The sequence below is a fragment of the Balaenoptera borealis genome (genome assembly GCF_965194805.1).
Source record: "Balaenoptera borealis genome assembly, chromosome: 7".
In the NCBI taxonomy this organism is placed as follows: Eukaryota; Metazoa; Chordata; class Mammalia; order Artiodactyla; family Balaenopteridae; genus Balaenoptera; species Balaenoptera borealis.
Window position 1 is genome coordinate 16,555,281 of NC_138864.1, and position 12,510 is coordinate 16,567,790.

General features: G+C 38.4%; 1 protein-coding gene across 12 annotated transcripts in view; it reads right to left on the reverse strand.

Moving 5' to 3' along the window:
- Positions 1-12,510, reverse strand: part of SUGCT (succinyl-CoA:glutarate-CoA transferase) — a 792,254-nt gene that overhangs the window by 261,423 nt on the left and 518,321 nt on the right. The gene's annotated exons all lie outside the window — the stretch shown is intronic.

Genomic DNA, 12,510 nt, shown 5'->3' on the forward strand with positions numbered 1-12,510 from the left:
CACTGTGAGCACCAAGGAAAAAACTCGTTGGCTGACAGATTCATCGGATGCATGGGCAGCAATAAGTGCAGTCAGAGCCATCACCTCGGACCACCGGGAAGAAACGGCTGAAAGCTGTTTGAGACGCCCCTGCTCCTCAGTGCCTGACACAGAGCCCGGTGCGCGTTATCCGTTAGTTAAATGAAACGGAACCACAGAATTCTTGCCTTGCCTTCCTTATTCATTCGACCGTCATTACTGATCATCTAGTAAATACATGTCTTTCACTAGGCACTGTAGAAGCAACAGCCAGGTAAGCCGAGGGTCTAGAGGTGTCATGGATTCATAAACAGAGAAATCATAGAGGTCGAAGTGAAATGCCAAGTATTCTTTGCAGGGGAAATAAGGATGATTTAGCTACAGAGATGAGTTTTGAGGCAGATCTTAGATGATGAGTACAGGAATATACACTTTTTCTGAGCCTTTTAGCTGTGTCTGCGTGTGTGTCTGTGTGTGTGTGTGTCAGTGTGTGCGCACGCACACGTGTATTTTGGATATCTGCTACTACCATCCGCAAAGTACCCTGGTATGAACATTTATGCAAATGTTAATTACACGCTATAATCTAAAACTCCCCTTGTTTATTTTCTGCCAACACAATGTCCTTTTGCATGTCTAACATTTTAGCTGTTCTTCGGATGACAGTTGTTTTACATTCCACAGACCCTGGTTCACCATCCCTGAACTGCTTCCTCTCCAGAGCCCTGTTAATCTCTCATGTTTATTATCATTTTTTCAGCTGCAGTCATTGTGGACAGTAGTGTTTTCCCCACAGTAATAAATATTCATGTATTTATGAAGTAATGAAGAGTTGATGTCAAGTCAGGAGCGAATGAAACACAACATTAGATCGATTAGCATTCTCACACCTTCCTAGAGACTCAATTGCTTCAGACAAGAGGCTGAAACTTGGAGTTTGGAGGCTTTGATAATGACTACAGGATGGGAAGAAAAATAAAAGTTACAGTTGGCTAGTTATGGCTCTGGGTGTCATTTCTATTTCACAATAGGAAATGGGTAGGAAGCCTTTTCATACTATTTAATTTATCCTTTGGAGACTGAGATGGTCTACTTACCCCAAACATAAGATATAGTCTGGGTAGTGAGAACTAGAGTCCTCCTGAGAAATGAGGAGTTGCCTGCAATGGGGACTCCTAGTTTGAACTCAGACCCATACCTCTGACCTCAGACCTCCACTCAAAGGCACCTACTGGCTCAGAGACAGCTATTGTAGGGACACAAGTGTACGTTTCTGTTTCTACGATTCCTGTCTGATGGTGTGTGAAGATTAATGCAGAGTTCGTTTAAGAGAGCTTTGAAATAGTAACAGATATTTGCTGGACATGGGTGCATCCAGTGTACACACACGGTGTACTAAGCAGATGTTCATTAGACGTATGATATTAGACAGAAAAAAGAAAAGAACAAGGATGGTTTGATGGAGTAGTAGTGGTACAGGGTAGTAGATAAATACTTTGTACTTGGCATAGATCTGTAGTCCTAGCTCTGCCACTTACTAGCTGGGTGACCTTTGGAAATCTACTCAACCTCTCCAGGCCTTAGTTTCATCATGTCCTTAATGCAGTGCTTCTTACCTGGGGGAAGTTTTGTGGGGGCCATTTGAGTGCAGATGGCAATTTCAACCCCCTTCAGTAATACCTCATAAGTACTCATCTTATGGCCAATGTTGACCTTAATCTCTCCTGAAACCAAGACTTAGATCATAAAACAAAAGTGTGGTCAGCACAAATGTGTGCTGATTTTCAAGCCAAAGCCACTAGAACTGACCAGGTGACTCACTAGCGCTGGACCATCCTACCCCACAAAATATCTCTAGGCATATGGTCCAGATTCTTCCTGCTACTTCTTGAGGCCAGGTGCTAATTTTATCTTAGAAAGTGCAGCACCATTTCCTAGGCAGTGATATCTTCTGAAAGGAGAGATCTGGCCACTGAACAATTCTGGTCAAGAATTGTTTTATGTCTTCTCTGGTTTGTTTGTTTAACCAGACCGAAAGAGGACAAATTCACATCTTTCTCACTGACTTAACCAAGGGCAAGGTTCTAGTTAGAGACCAGCAAGAACAATGTGGAAATTGTTCACTCACAATGTGAATCATTTTCAGACAATTCCCAGAAAATCTGGGATAAGTTAGGTGGAAGAGAGATAGATGACAGTATGTGGAAAACTTTATTTATGAATGTTAATAAAATTTCTATTGCAAAGGAAATACTAGAGACAAAACTGAAAAGCCCTACATTGAGAAGTGAAGCTTATTCCAGCCTGACTCTGAGATGCAAGCAAGCCAAAGACCGATTCATTAAGTGCCAAGCTCAAGAGAAGGATGGCAGGCTACAGTCACAGCTGGAGAAGTTCTCCTCCGCAGGGTTTTGCCAAGAGCTTGATCACATGCTTTGCAAACCACGATAGATATGTAGGGCAGCCCTGACACCCTCGCTGAACTTCCCCCATGTCAGATTTTTGCAGCATGGAAACAAGTTGGTAGGTTTTGGATGAAAGGCAATCTTCCTCATTCACACTTGAGGCCTCTGACAGAAACTTTCAAAAATGCAAAACAACAGTGGCAGCTTGTCAAATTCAAGATTTTAATTCTTACAACATCTGGAGATCCCTTTTGAGGACAATGGCTGATACAACCAGAATGCACTTGAACTTATGTAAATATGCACTCCAAGAAATATCCAGATCTGTGTTGGTTATACGATGGATACTGACACCTCTAATTTGTTTGAGCTGTGGGAATGTTTTCCAAAAGTATGGTGAGAACACAGCAGCAAGATGTTTCTGTGAGGGTTTGATATACTGACTTCTATTTTCCACAGGTTGGAATAAAATCATTTTAAAACAGTAACTGAAAGAAGTACCGCTCCTTAGAACTTTCCAGGTGATGGAAAGAGTAACTTTTAACTGCGTACATGTAACTGGGATTTGTGAAGAAGTGAATATCAGTTAAAGTGGCATCAAGGTTAAGATGAGGGTTTCAAAATTCTAATATTGAGGAATACGCTGAACATCAGGTTTGAATTTTTTTTTATTTAAAAAGGTTTTCTTTAGCTAGCTAATCTTTATTCCATGATTATACCTTCCAGCAAATGTGCCCAATGCTCTACACTCCTTGGTAATCAAAGAGTATGACTACTGAAGTCCAAAGGTCTGTGTTCAAATCCTGGCTCTGATACCTGTGTGACTTAGGGAAACTTATTTAACCTCTCTGGCCCTCAGCTTCCTCGTTGGCTAAATGGGGATGATAATGGTATCTGCCTTATGTGGTCATTGTTTTAAAAATTAAATGAGTGAATTCATGTAAAGCATTTTGAAAGAGCAGGACCTGATATGTTTTAAGAGTTCTATCAATTCTAGTCCTCATTATCTAATTTCATCTTCATACAGATTTCATGAGGTAAGTACTATCCACCACTCTCATCTCACAGATGAGGAAAGTGAGGATTTGATAGGAAAATTAAGTTGCCCAAGGTCAGACAGCTCAGAAGGGGTAGAGCCAGTTCTTGAAATCTCTCTCTCAAAGCTCAAGCTTACAAGCACTCACTCTATAATATATGTGGGAAAATAAATGTGAAGAGGAAGGGTTGGTCTTTCCTACTAAAGGAAATAATAGCTGCTAGGGAAGAGATTAGGAACGTTCTTAGTTCAGGAAGTAGCTCTCCATAACCCTCAAGGGGCATCTACAATGCCTTTCCTCTCCCCAAAGCACTTATAATAGAAGTGAAAAGGTTTGATTATAAAGACGAACCCTATCAAAACTCTTCTTCCTTCAATTTAACCAGGTCATTTCTTAACACTTAGCAAAAGCGTGAATATCTGAACGCCATTCTCCTCTCCTTCCCCAACAAACTTCTCATCACAATTAGTGATGAGAAGTCTGTTGTCGGTAGAATTTTGCCGACTGAGTCAACTTCGGCTGACTTCTGGCTGAAGGCAAAGAGGCCGAGCAGGCTCTTGCAGAATTTTTAAATGAAGTTTAGTGTTGGCGCCTGAGTCCTATTTGTACCTGCCCTTCTTCTGGAACCCTCTCTCCTCTATCACTCTCCCTTCCACGCCTCCTCCCTCCCCCCAACACCCATCCTCTTTTGCACTATACCATCTCTGCCTCATCTACTAAGATAGATGAGGCAGAGATGGTATAGTGCAAAAGAGTATAACTTTTGATATCAGAGAGACATAGGTTTAAATTCTGGTTCTACCACCTCCTAGCTATGTGATGGCAAGACCTACCTCTATGAACCTGTTTCTTCATCTATGAAACAGACAGTAGAATTAAATAAGAAAGGGATATAAACATTTTTGCTGCATGGTGCCCATTTAAAATTTTGGGTCTTTCTTGGCTTTTGTGCACATTATCTTCTCTTTGTAATCCTCCTCCCATTCCCCACCCCACCCCATTTCTTCTTCTTAGAACAGAGGAATGCCGCTGTTGAAAGTTTGGATAAAGGGGAATTATAATGACATGTTATAGGAGAGTCCCTCCAAGCAGAGTCCAGAAGGGAGAGATCCATCTGACTTGAATACCACAAACCTGATATCAAGGATGGCCCTAGTATGAAGATGAATGTAGTATTCTTAAGCCAGTGGACTTCAATGATTTCTGGCCCCATTGACAAAATCAAAATCATCACCATTATGGAGCAGACACAGCAGGATATCTTGGTTTGGTTCCATTAAATGTAATGCATCTAACATGGTTATTCTGACTCCACACTCACCAGAAATCTGGACCTGCCTGCTGGGGAGAATTATGGATCATACTGACTTTGCCTCTTTCCACACCCCAATGGCTGTGACATTTCACAATCAGAAAGCAGCATGGCTTCTGATTATGATCTGGCTGTGAGGAGAAAATCTCTGGTCCTATTTCAATCCTAGAGACAAAAAAAAAGTCTTTCCGTAAATTAATCAGTTTTCTGGAGTCTACCACAGACGCATATACAGTGCATCTCAGCATGAGACAATACGGATTGACCTTAAACACAAAAATGATTTCTTGCATCTTCAAGGAGAGTCTAGATCACTCTAGGACTTCATTAAGCTTTGTTTTATTTCTCCTGTTCCTATGGCCTCCATGTGTATTCTTTGAGATCCTTAGCTCTCCAACAGAAGAGAGCCCCAAACTCTGTTTTTCCTAGGTCCTCATCTTCTGCCCCCCAAGAGGAAAAGTCAGAGAGCCAAATGCAAAAGACCCAAGTATATTTGGTCTTTATGGACTCTTGCCTTTGCCACTGGAGGAGAAACAGACCTTGTCAGTGACTTACGGTCAAAATTTTTTGGTCCTCCTAAAGACTCCAGCTTAAACGTTTATATGAATGAATCTCTCTTACTAGTCCATTAATGTGACTTACAGCAAGACCTATGAAAATGTAGCTTTTCAACAATTAATATATAACCTAATCAGCCATTAGAAGTCAGCACTTAAGAAAGATAATATTTGATTTATAGAGCACATATAAAGGTGACTAGGAAGAAAGTCTAAAGTCTAAAACATTTTCTTGTTCTAAATTTTTTTGAACAGAAGTCAACTCATGTCACAAAAATGTTCATGTTCGTACATATGATGATAATGTAAATACAAGTTTTAAAAAGAGCTGTAAGGCAATAGGTGCAGACAACCAAATTGTAGCCATTATGTTTACCATGTTGGCCTAAGTCACAAGCTCTACATGTTCTCGGCATCGTTTTTTTGACTCAACAATAAGGGCACAAACATGAATATTTTGTTGCTATTCCAAATGCATAAGAGAACAAATCCATTTATCTAAATATGAATTTGAAACTCTTTGGAGTATGGTGGCCATATGCACCAATCCTTAGAAAGTAAAAGCAAAATATTAATTTCCCTTTCTGTTGGAACACTTGAGGTTTCTGACATGAGGAACTGATCCTATTAAGTGGTAATTTACAGTGGCTATTTATTGCTTAAATGTGGAAAATCCACAGGGGCAAATCATGGGAATTAAGGAAGAGAGTACCGTGAGTAAAATAATATGCACAGCTAACCCTCATCATTCATTCGGTACCATTCTCCCCCATCCAATTCCCCATCCACTTTTTCACCTTCCACTCCATCCATCTGATACCCCGACTGCTCAATTAAATGAGAAATGCCTGGTGAAGTTTGCTACAAGAATTTGAGTTGCACCAACAGACTTGGTCTATTTACAAGAAATGAGCCTTCTGCCATGGTCTCCGAGAAAGATTCCTGCCTTTGCTATATGAGGCCCTTCACAGAATGAGAAGGAAAGAGCTATGGATCAAGCGGAAATTTTGTCTTTATGAAAGCCAGCAGGCCAGTAGCAGAAAGGCTCCATCTGAAATCTAAGACAGCTATTCCATTAAGTTTGTTAAATTATCTCATTAGGAAATCACTCATAATAATCTTCCTTGTCCTTTGAGAGTGACATTCTAAACAAACTATGCTGCTCTCTCTTTGCTTGGAAATGTATGATTTTTTAAAAAAAAATTCAGATGTCAAAGATAAAATACTGCCTCCCCATTATCTTCATTTTCCCCAGAACTTGAAGGTTCATCACTTGCCATTAACTGGACAGTTAAATCTTCTCTAGAACCATGAGATGTCTGCTTTAGCAAAGGCTTCTTTTTCAATTACCTGATAGGCTTACAATGAGTAAACAGAGAAAAATGCAGGGCAGTGGAAATTGGAATACATATTGATTGATTTGTGGCTTTCTGAGCAAGTCTTGGTTACGATAAGTTTTCAAAGAAACACCAAGTTGAGTCTTTGCCTCATGGAATTACGTAAGTTTCTTCCTTTCCTTCATTCACTGACAAATTATATACTCAGGCCCCGCAGTCCTATAAGTTAGCCTTTAAATAAATCCATTTCATTTCAAAATTCCATAGTGGGACTTCAGAATGTCTATGCCCCCCAAAGTTTCTTTAAAATATGAATAGAGAATTTAAATAATCTCATCCACAAATATGTCATTTTAATTTATTTATATCATATAAATTATTATGATAATATAATGTATAATCTATACTATGTGTTACTTACATATAAATTATTTTTTAACTCAAAAAGAATAAAATTTCATTATAGGAGATTTGGAAAATGCATAAAAAATTTTTTAAAAAGGGAACAGCTACTCATAATGTCTTTCCCAAACACAAAGAGTGTTAATATTTGAGTATATTTCCTTCCAAACTTTTTTATTTTGCATATTAACTTTAGTATAATTGTGGTCAAAGTGTGCTAGATATTTTGTATCTTACTATCTCCTCTTAAATATTATATACTTTAATGGTTTGATGATAATCTATTATTTAATACAACTATTTTGGGGCTTTGGGAGTTATTTTAAATTTTTTATTATTAATGGTATCTTGGAGACAAACATAATTTCAAGATAAATAAAAGTTCCACAGCAACTATTCCAGTGAATGGGAACAATACCTGTTTTTTCTATTTATTGGGGCAAATCGGAACTCAGAAGCAAAATGGCTAGTAGGTCGTAAATCATCTCACTTTAGATGTCTGGCAACAGAGACCCTTTTTGGTCCCTGCAGATTCAACTGAAATTTTGGTAAAAGAGGGAGATTGGGTCTCTAATGCCATCCATTGCAATACAGACATAAGCAAGAAGGCTCAGTCTATGGGACCAAGATTCATTGTACCATGGAACTCCAAAGGTCTTTACTTACATAGCAGTAATATATACCAACCATAGCCTTAAGAATTCTACTAAGATTTTTGCAATTCTATGACACCTTCTGGGTTAAGTCTTAACATCTTAAATGTTTAATAAACTTTATTGAGGGACAAATAGCTCCATATTACCAAATCAGTTCCTCAGTAAATAAGTTGATGGACAAAAACAAAACAAAACAAAACAAACAAACAAAAACACTTCTGGGCCTGTAACTCCAAACATACACAAAAGAAATGGATAATTTATCTTCTCCATTTCCAAGTACAACCACCTCCCCTCTGCTTGAGACTTGTTGACTTGTAGAATCTGGAAGATCCTCTGGGAAGGCCTTCAGAGGATCCTTATGGGAGAGTGCCAAAGAGCTTGACAAAAGTCTTGTGAGGTATGTGTGGGTAAAAATAATTGAAAGTAGAGGCTAATGCTTGCTTCTCATCTAGTGATTACTGAAGGAGGGAGGTCTGTTGCAGCGGCCCATATCAACAGAGCATGAAGCAACTGCAGTGTCGTATGGTGTTGGCTGGAAGAAAAAAGTGAAGGCACCCCCATTCCAGTTCCCCATGGGACTCTGAAGCTGTGGAAGAGGAACTCAGTTGTTGCTGAGCTGCTCAAGAAGGAACACAGCGGCTAGAGGAGCTGTGAGAGCTCTGGGGCTGCCAAGAGGACACCAAAAAAGAAACTAGGAGGCAATGCAGGTAGAAAAAGGATTGGGGTGTCATCAACTACTGGTACAGCTAGAGGGAAATGAATTTGCCACTGTGAGGGGGAGCTGGAGTAAAGTTGAAAGTCACCACAAGATATCACAACCACTACATCAGCAGAGTCCATCAGTCAGTGAAAGTAAGACAGAACCAGAAACAAGAATACCTGCTCACAACCAACAAGTGTCCACTGACGTCATATCTCTGCTTTCCCATCTCTCCTCCTCCACCAATGGAGCCAGGCCTTGCCTGGAGAGGGACAATTACACATGGTAGGTGGAACACACATGTTTACTATTACTCCCTCCTAATTCTCCACAAAAACGATCATAAAGGAATTTTTTAAAGGATAGACTTAGAAGGACAAAGAGAACAGGAGAGAAAGTGACATAAAATAAGAGATGGTAGCAACAATGAGTTAGCTGAAAACGCAGTGGATGAGTGGTCATTAACTTAGAGATGGGAAAAAGCTAAAACTGTGGATTAGAGGGTGGGGTACAGCGAGAAACAAGCCAGGTTAAGCTGAAAACATCCAAATCCTGGAACTCAAGGCACCAGCAACCTCCAAAAAGTGGGGATGTGGGGTAAAGCTGAAAACAAGAGCATCTGTAGATGGTTGACTCTTGACTGTGCCTCCTCGTACTTTCTGGAAAGGCTGAACACCATCCACAGCCGAGGACAAAAGAGACAATCCACGCAGGAAACTAGGCAATTCAGTAAAAAGTCTGCATGGCCATCATGAGATTCCCTAACCTCCTTCCCCCGCTTCGCTCATAGAACACAGACAACCAGGCTTAAACCCCACAGGCAGAGATTTGCAAGATTTCTCTCTAGAGAACTGAACAGACCAAGGATCTAGATCTGTAGATGCTGATATTTGGAGCCCCTCAATGAACAAGCCTTCTTATCAGCCTATACTCAAGAAGCTACCCGTCAACAAGGCTTCCAGTCAGCTTTTTCCTGTCACATTCTTCAAACTTATGGTTACCAGGGGATAAGGGGGAGAAGTACATACTACTTTATATAAAATAGATAACTAATAAGAACCTGCTGTATAGCACAGGGAACTCTGCTCAGTACTCTGTAATGGCCCATATAGGAAAAGAATCTTTAAAAGAAAAAAGGGGGATATATGTATATATATAACTGATTCACTTTGCTGTACACCTGAAACTAACACAACATTGTAAATCAACTATACTCCAATAAAAATTTTTAAAAAAATAGATAGCCAATGCTGTCTTTCTATGCACCAAGCATCATTCCAAGCACATTTTAATTTTGTACACAAATGATTTCATTTAATGCTGTATGCATTTAATGTTTTGCACATATACAGATAAATTTATTTAATCATCATAAAAACTATAAGGTAAGTACCATTATCATCCTCATTTTTCCGAGTAGGAAACTGAGATATATAAAGACTAAAGTAACTTGCTCAAGGTTACAAGCTACAAGGTAGTATGGCCAGTTTCACAAACTTTCAATATGGATCCAGGGCCCATGCTTCTAATCTCTACAACATACTGCCCCAAAATCAAGGTAGAGACAAAGTCAAGGAAAAAAGAAAAAAGGGAAGCAATGCAAACAGGCAACCAGGGACCAGAAGAAAAGGGTAAATCAACTATAACATATTTACTCAATGTGCTCATTGCATACATTAAAAAACAAAAGAAAACAAAACAAAAACCAGAAAACCAAGATGTTCTCTCATTCAATGAACAAGAGAATATGGGAGCAGAAGATTCAATACATGTAAAAGAACTGTAGCATTAAAAGACAAAAATAGAAAACAGGAGAGAAAACGAAGACAATCTATCTAGAAAAGAACTGTGGTGATATAGTTATCAAAGAAATAATATAAGAAAACTTCCTGATTGAATGAGTTCATGAATATTCAACTGGCTTAATCAATGAAAAAGGATTCACATTAAGAAATATCACGAACAAGACAACCTACTGAATGGGAGAAAATACTTGCAAATGACATGGCTGATAACAGGTTAATACCCAAAATATATAAACAGCTCATACAACTCATTATCAAAAAAACAAAGAACCTGATTTAAAAATGAGCAGAAGACATGAACAGACATTTTTCCAAAGAAGATATACAGATGGCCAACAGGCACATGGAAAGGTACTCAACATCACTAATCATCAGAGAAAGGCAAATCAAAACCACAATGAGATATACCTCATACCTGTCAGAATGGCTATTATCAAAATGTCTACAAATAACAAATGTAGGAGAGGATGCAGAGAAGAGAGGACCCTCCTACACTGTAGCTGGGAATGTAACTTGGTGCAGCCACTATGGAGAACAGTATGGAGGTTCCTCAAAAAACTAAAAATAGAACTACCAGATGATCTAGCAATTCCACTTCTGAGTATATATCTGAAGAAAATATATAACTCAAAAAGATATATTCAAAAAGATATAGTCATCCTAACTCAAAAAGATATATTCATCCTTTATATTCATTATGCTAGCTGGATATTCATGAACTCATTCAGTCTGGAATGTATATATCACTGCACCACTACTTATAATAGCCAAGATATGGAAGCAACCTAAGTGTCCATCAATAGATAAATAGACGAAGAAAATGTGGTATATATACACAGTGGAATACTACTCAGCCATAAAAAATATGAAATTCTGCCATTCGCAACAACATGGATGGACCTAGAGAGTATTAAGTTAGTGAAATAAGTCAGAGAAAGAAAAATACTCTGTATTATCACTTTTTGTGGAATCTAAAAAATGAAACGAATATATATTATGAAACAGACTTACAGATAGAGAGAACAAACTAGTGAAAGAGGGAAGTGCAGAGGGGCAGATAGGGTTCTGGGATGAAGAGATACAAACTGCTATGTATAAAATAGATAAGGAACAAGGCTATATTGTATAGCACAGGGAAACATAGCCATTGTTTTGTAATAAGGTTAGATGGAGTATAAACTATAAACGTACTGAATCACAGAGCTATACACCTGAAACTAATACAGTATTGTAAATCAACTGTACTTCAACTAAAATAAATAAATAAATAAAGCATTAAAAAAGAACAACATGGGAATGCATATATCTTTCCAATATCTTCTTTCATTTCCTTTAGATATATACCCAGAAGTAAAATTGCTGGATCATATGGTAGTTCTACTTTTAGTTTTTTGAGCACCCTCCATACTGTTTTTCATAGTGGCTGCACTGCACCAATTTACATTCCCGCTAACCGTGCACAAGGGCTCCCTTTTCACCACATCCTCACCAACACTTGTTCTCTCTCATGTTCTTGATGATAGCCATCCTAACAGGTGTGAGATGATATTTCATCATGCTTTTGATTTACATTTCCCTGAGGATGAGTAATATTGGGCACCTTTTCATGACCTCTTTCTTAACTAGAACATCAAAACCATTTGGAATTTACACGGAGTAACTGGGAAATTGCTTTTATTAAAATTTCCAATCACTGAAAAAGTCCAGGATTTTTTCTCAAGCAGAAAAATCATCTACAGTAAATTCTGAAAGAATAAATCATTGATATAAAGCAAGGAAAGGAAACTGACAAACGACAAAATAAAAAGGAATCCTATTTCCACCCCTGACATGTTAGAAGGTCTAAACTCTGCTGAAATAATAACGGTAACAGAAATGGAATTGATCCTTTCAGTTCTCACACTATATATTGACTCTTCATTTTCAGATCCTCTCCTTTTGCAGACATCAAAAAATCAGAATGAAATAATATGAGGTCTACATTCACAAAATGAACAAAGAATAAAAACTATTTCAAGCTAGATTTAAAAAACACACAAACAAAAAACAAAACAAAAAATCTTCCCTTCCTCCTCCCAGGGAGAGTAAAGGGATTTTTTTTTTGTTTTTTTGTCTTTTGCCTCAGTTTTCTTTTTTTTTTTTTTTTTTTTAAAGAGAATTTATTTTTTATTTTATTTATTTATTTATCTTTTAGCCACTCCATATGGCATGTGGGATCTTAGTTCCCTGACGAGGGATCGAACCCGTGCCCCCTGCAGTGGAAGCATGGAGTCTTAAC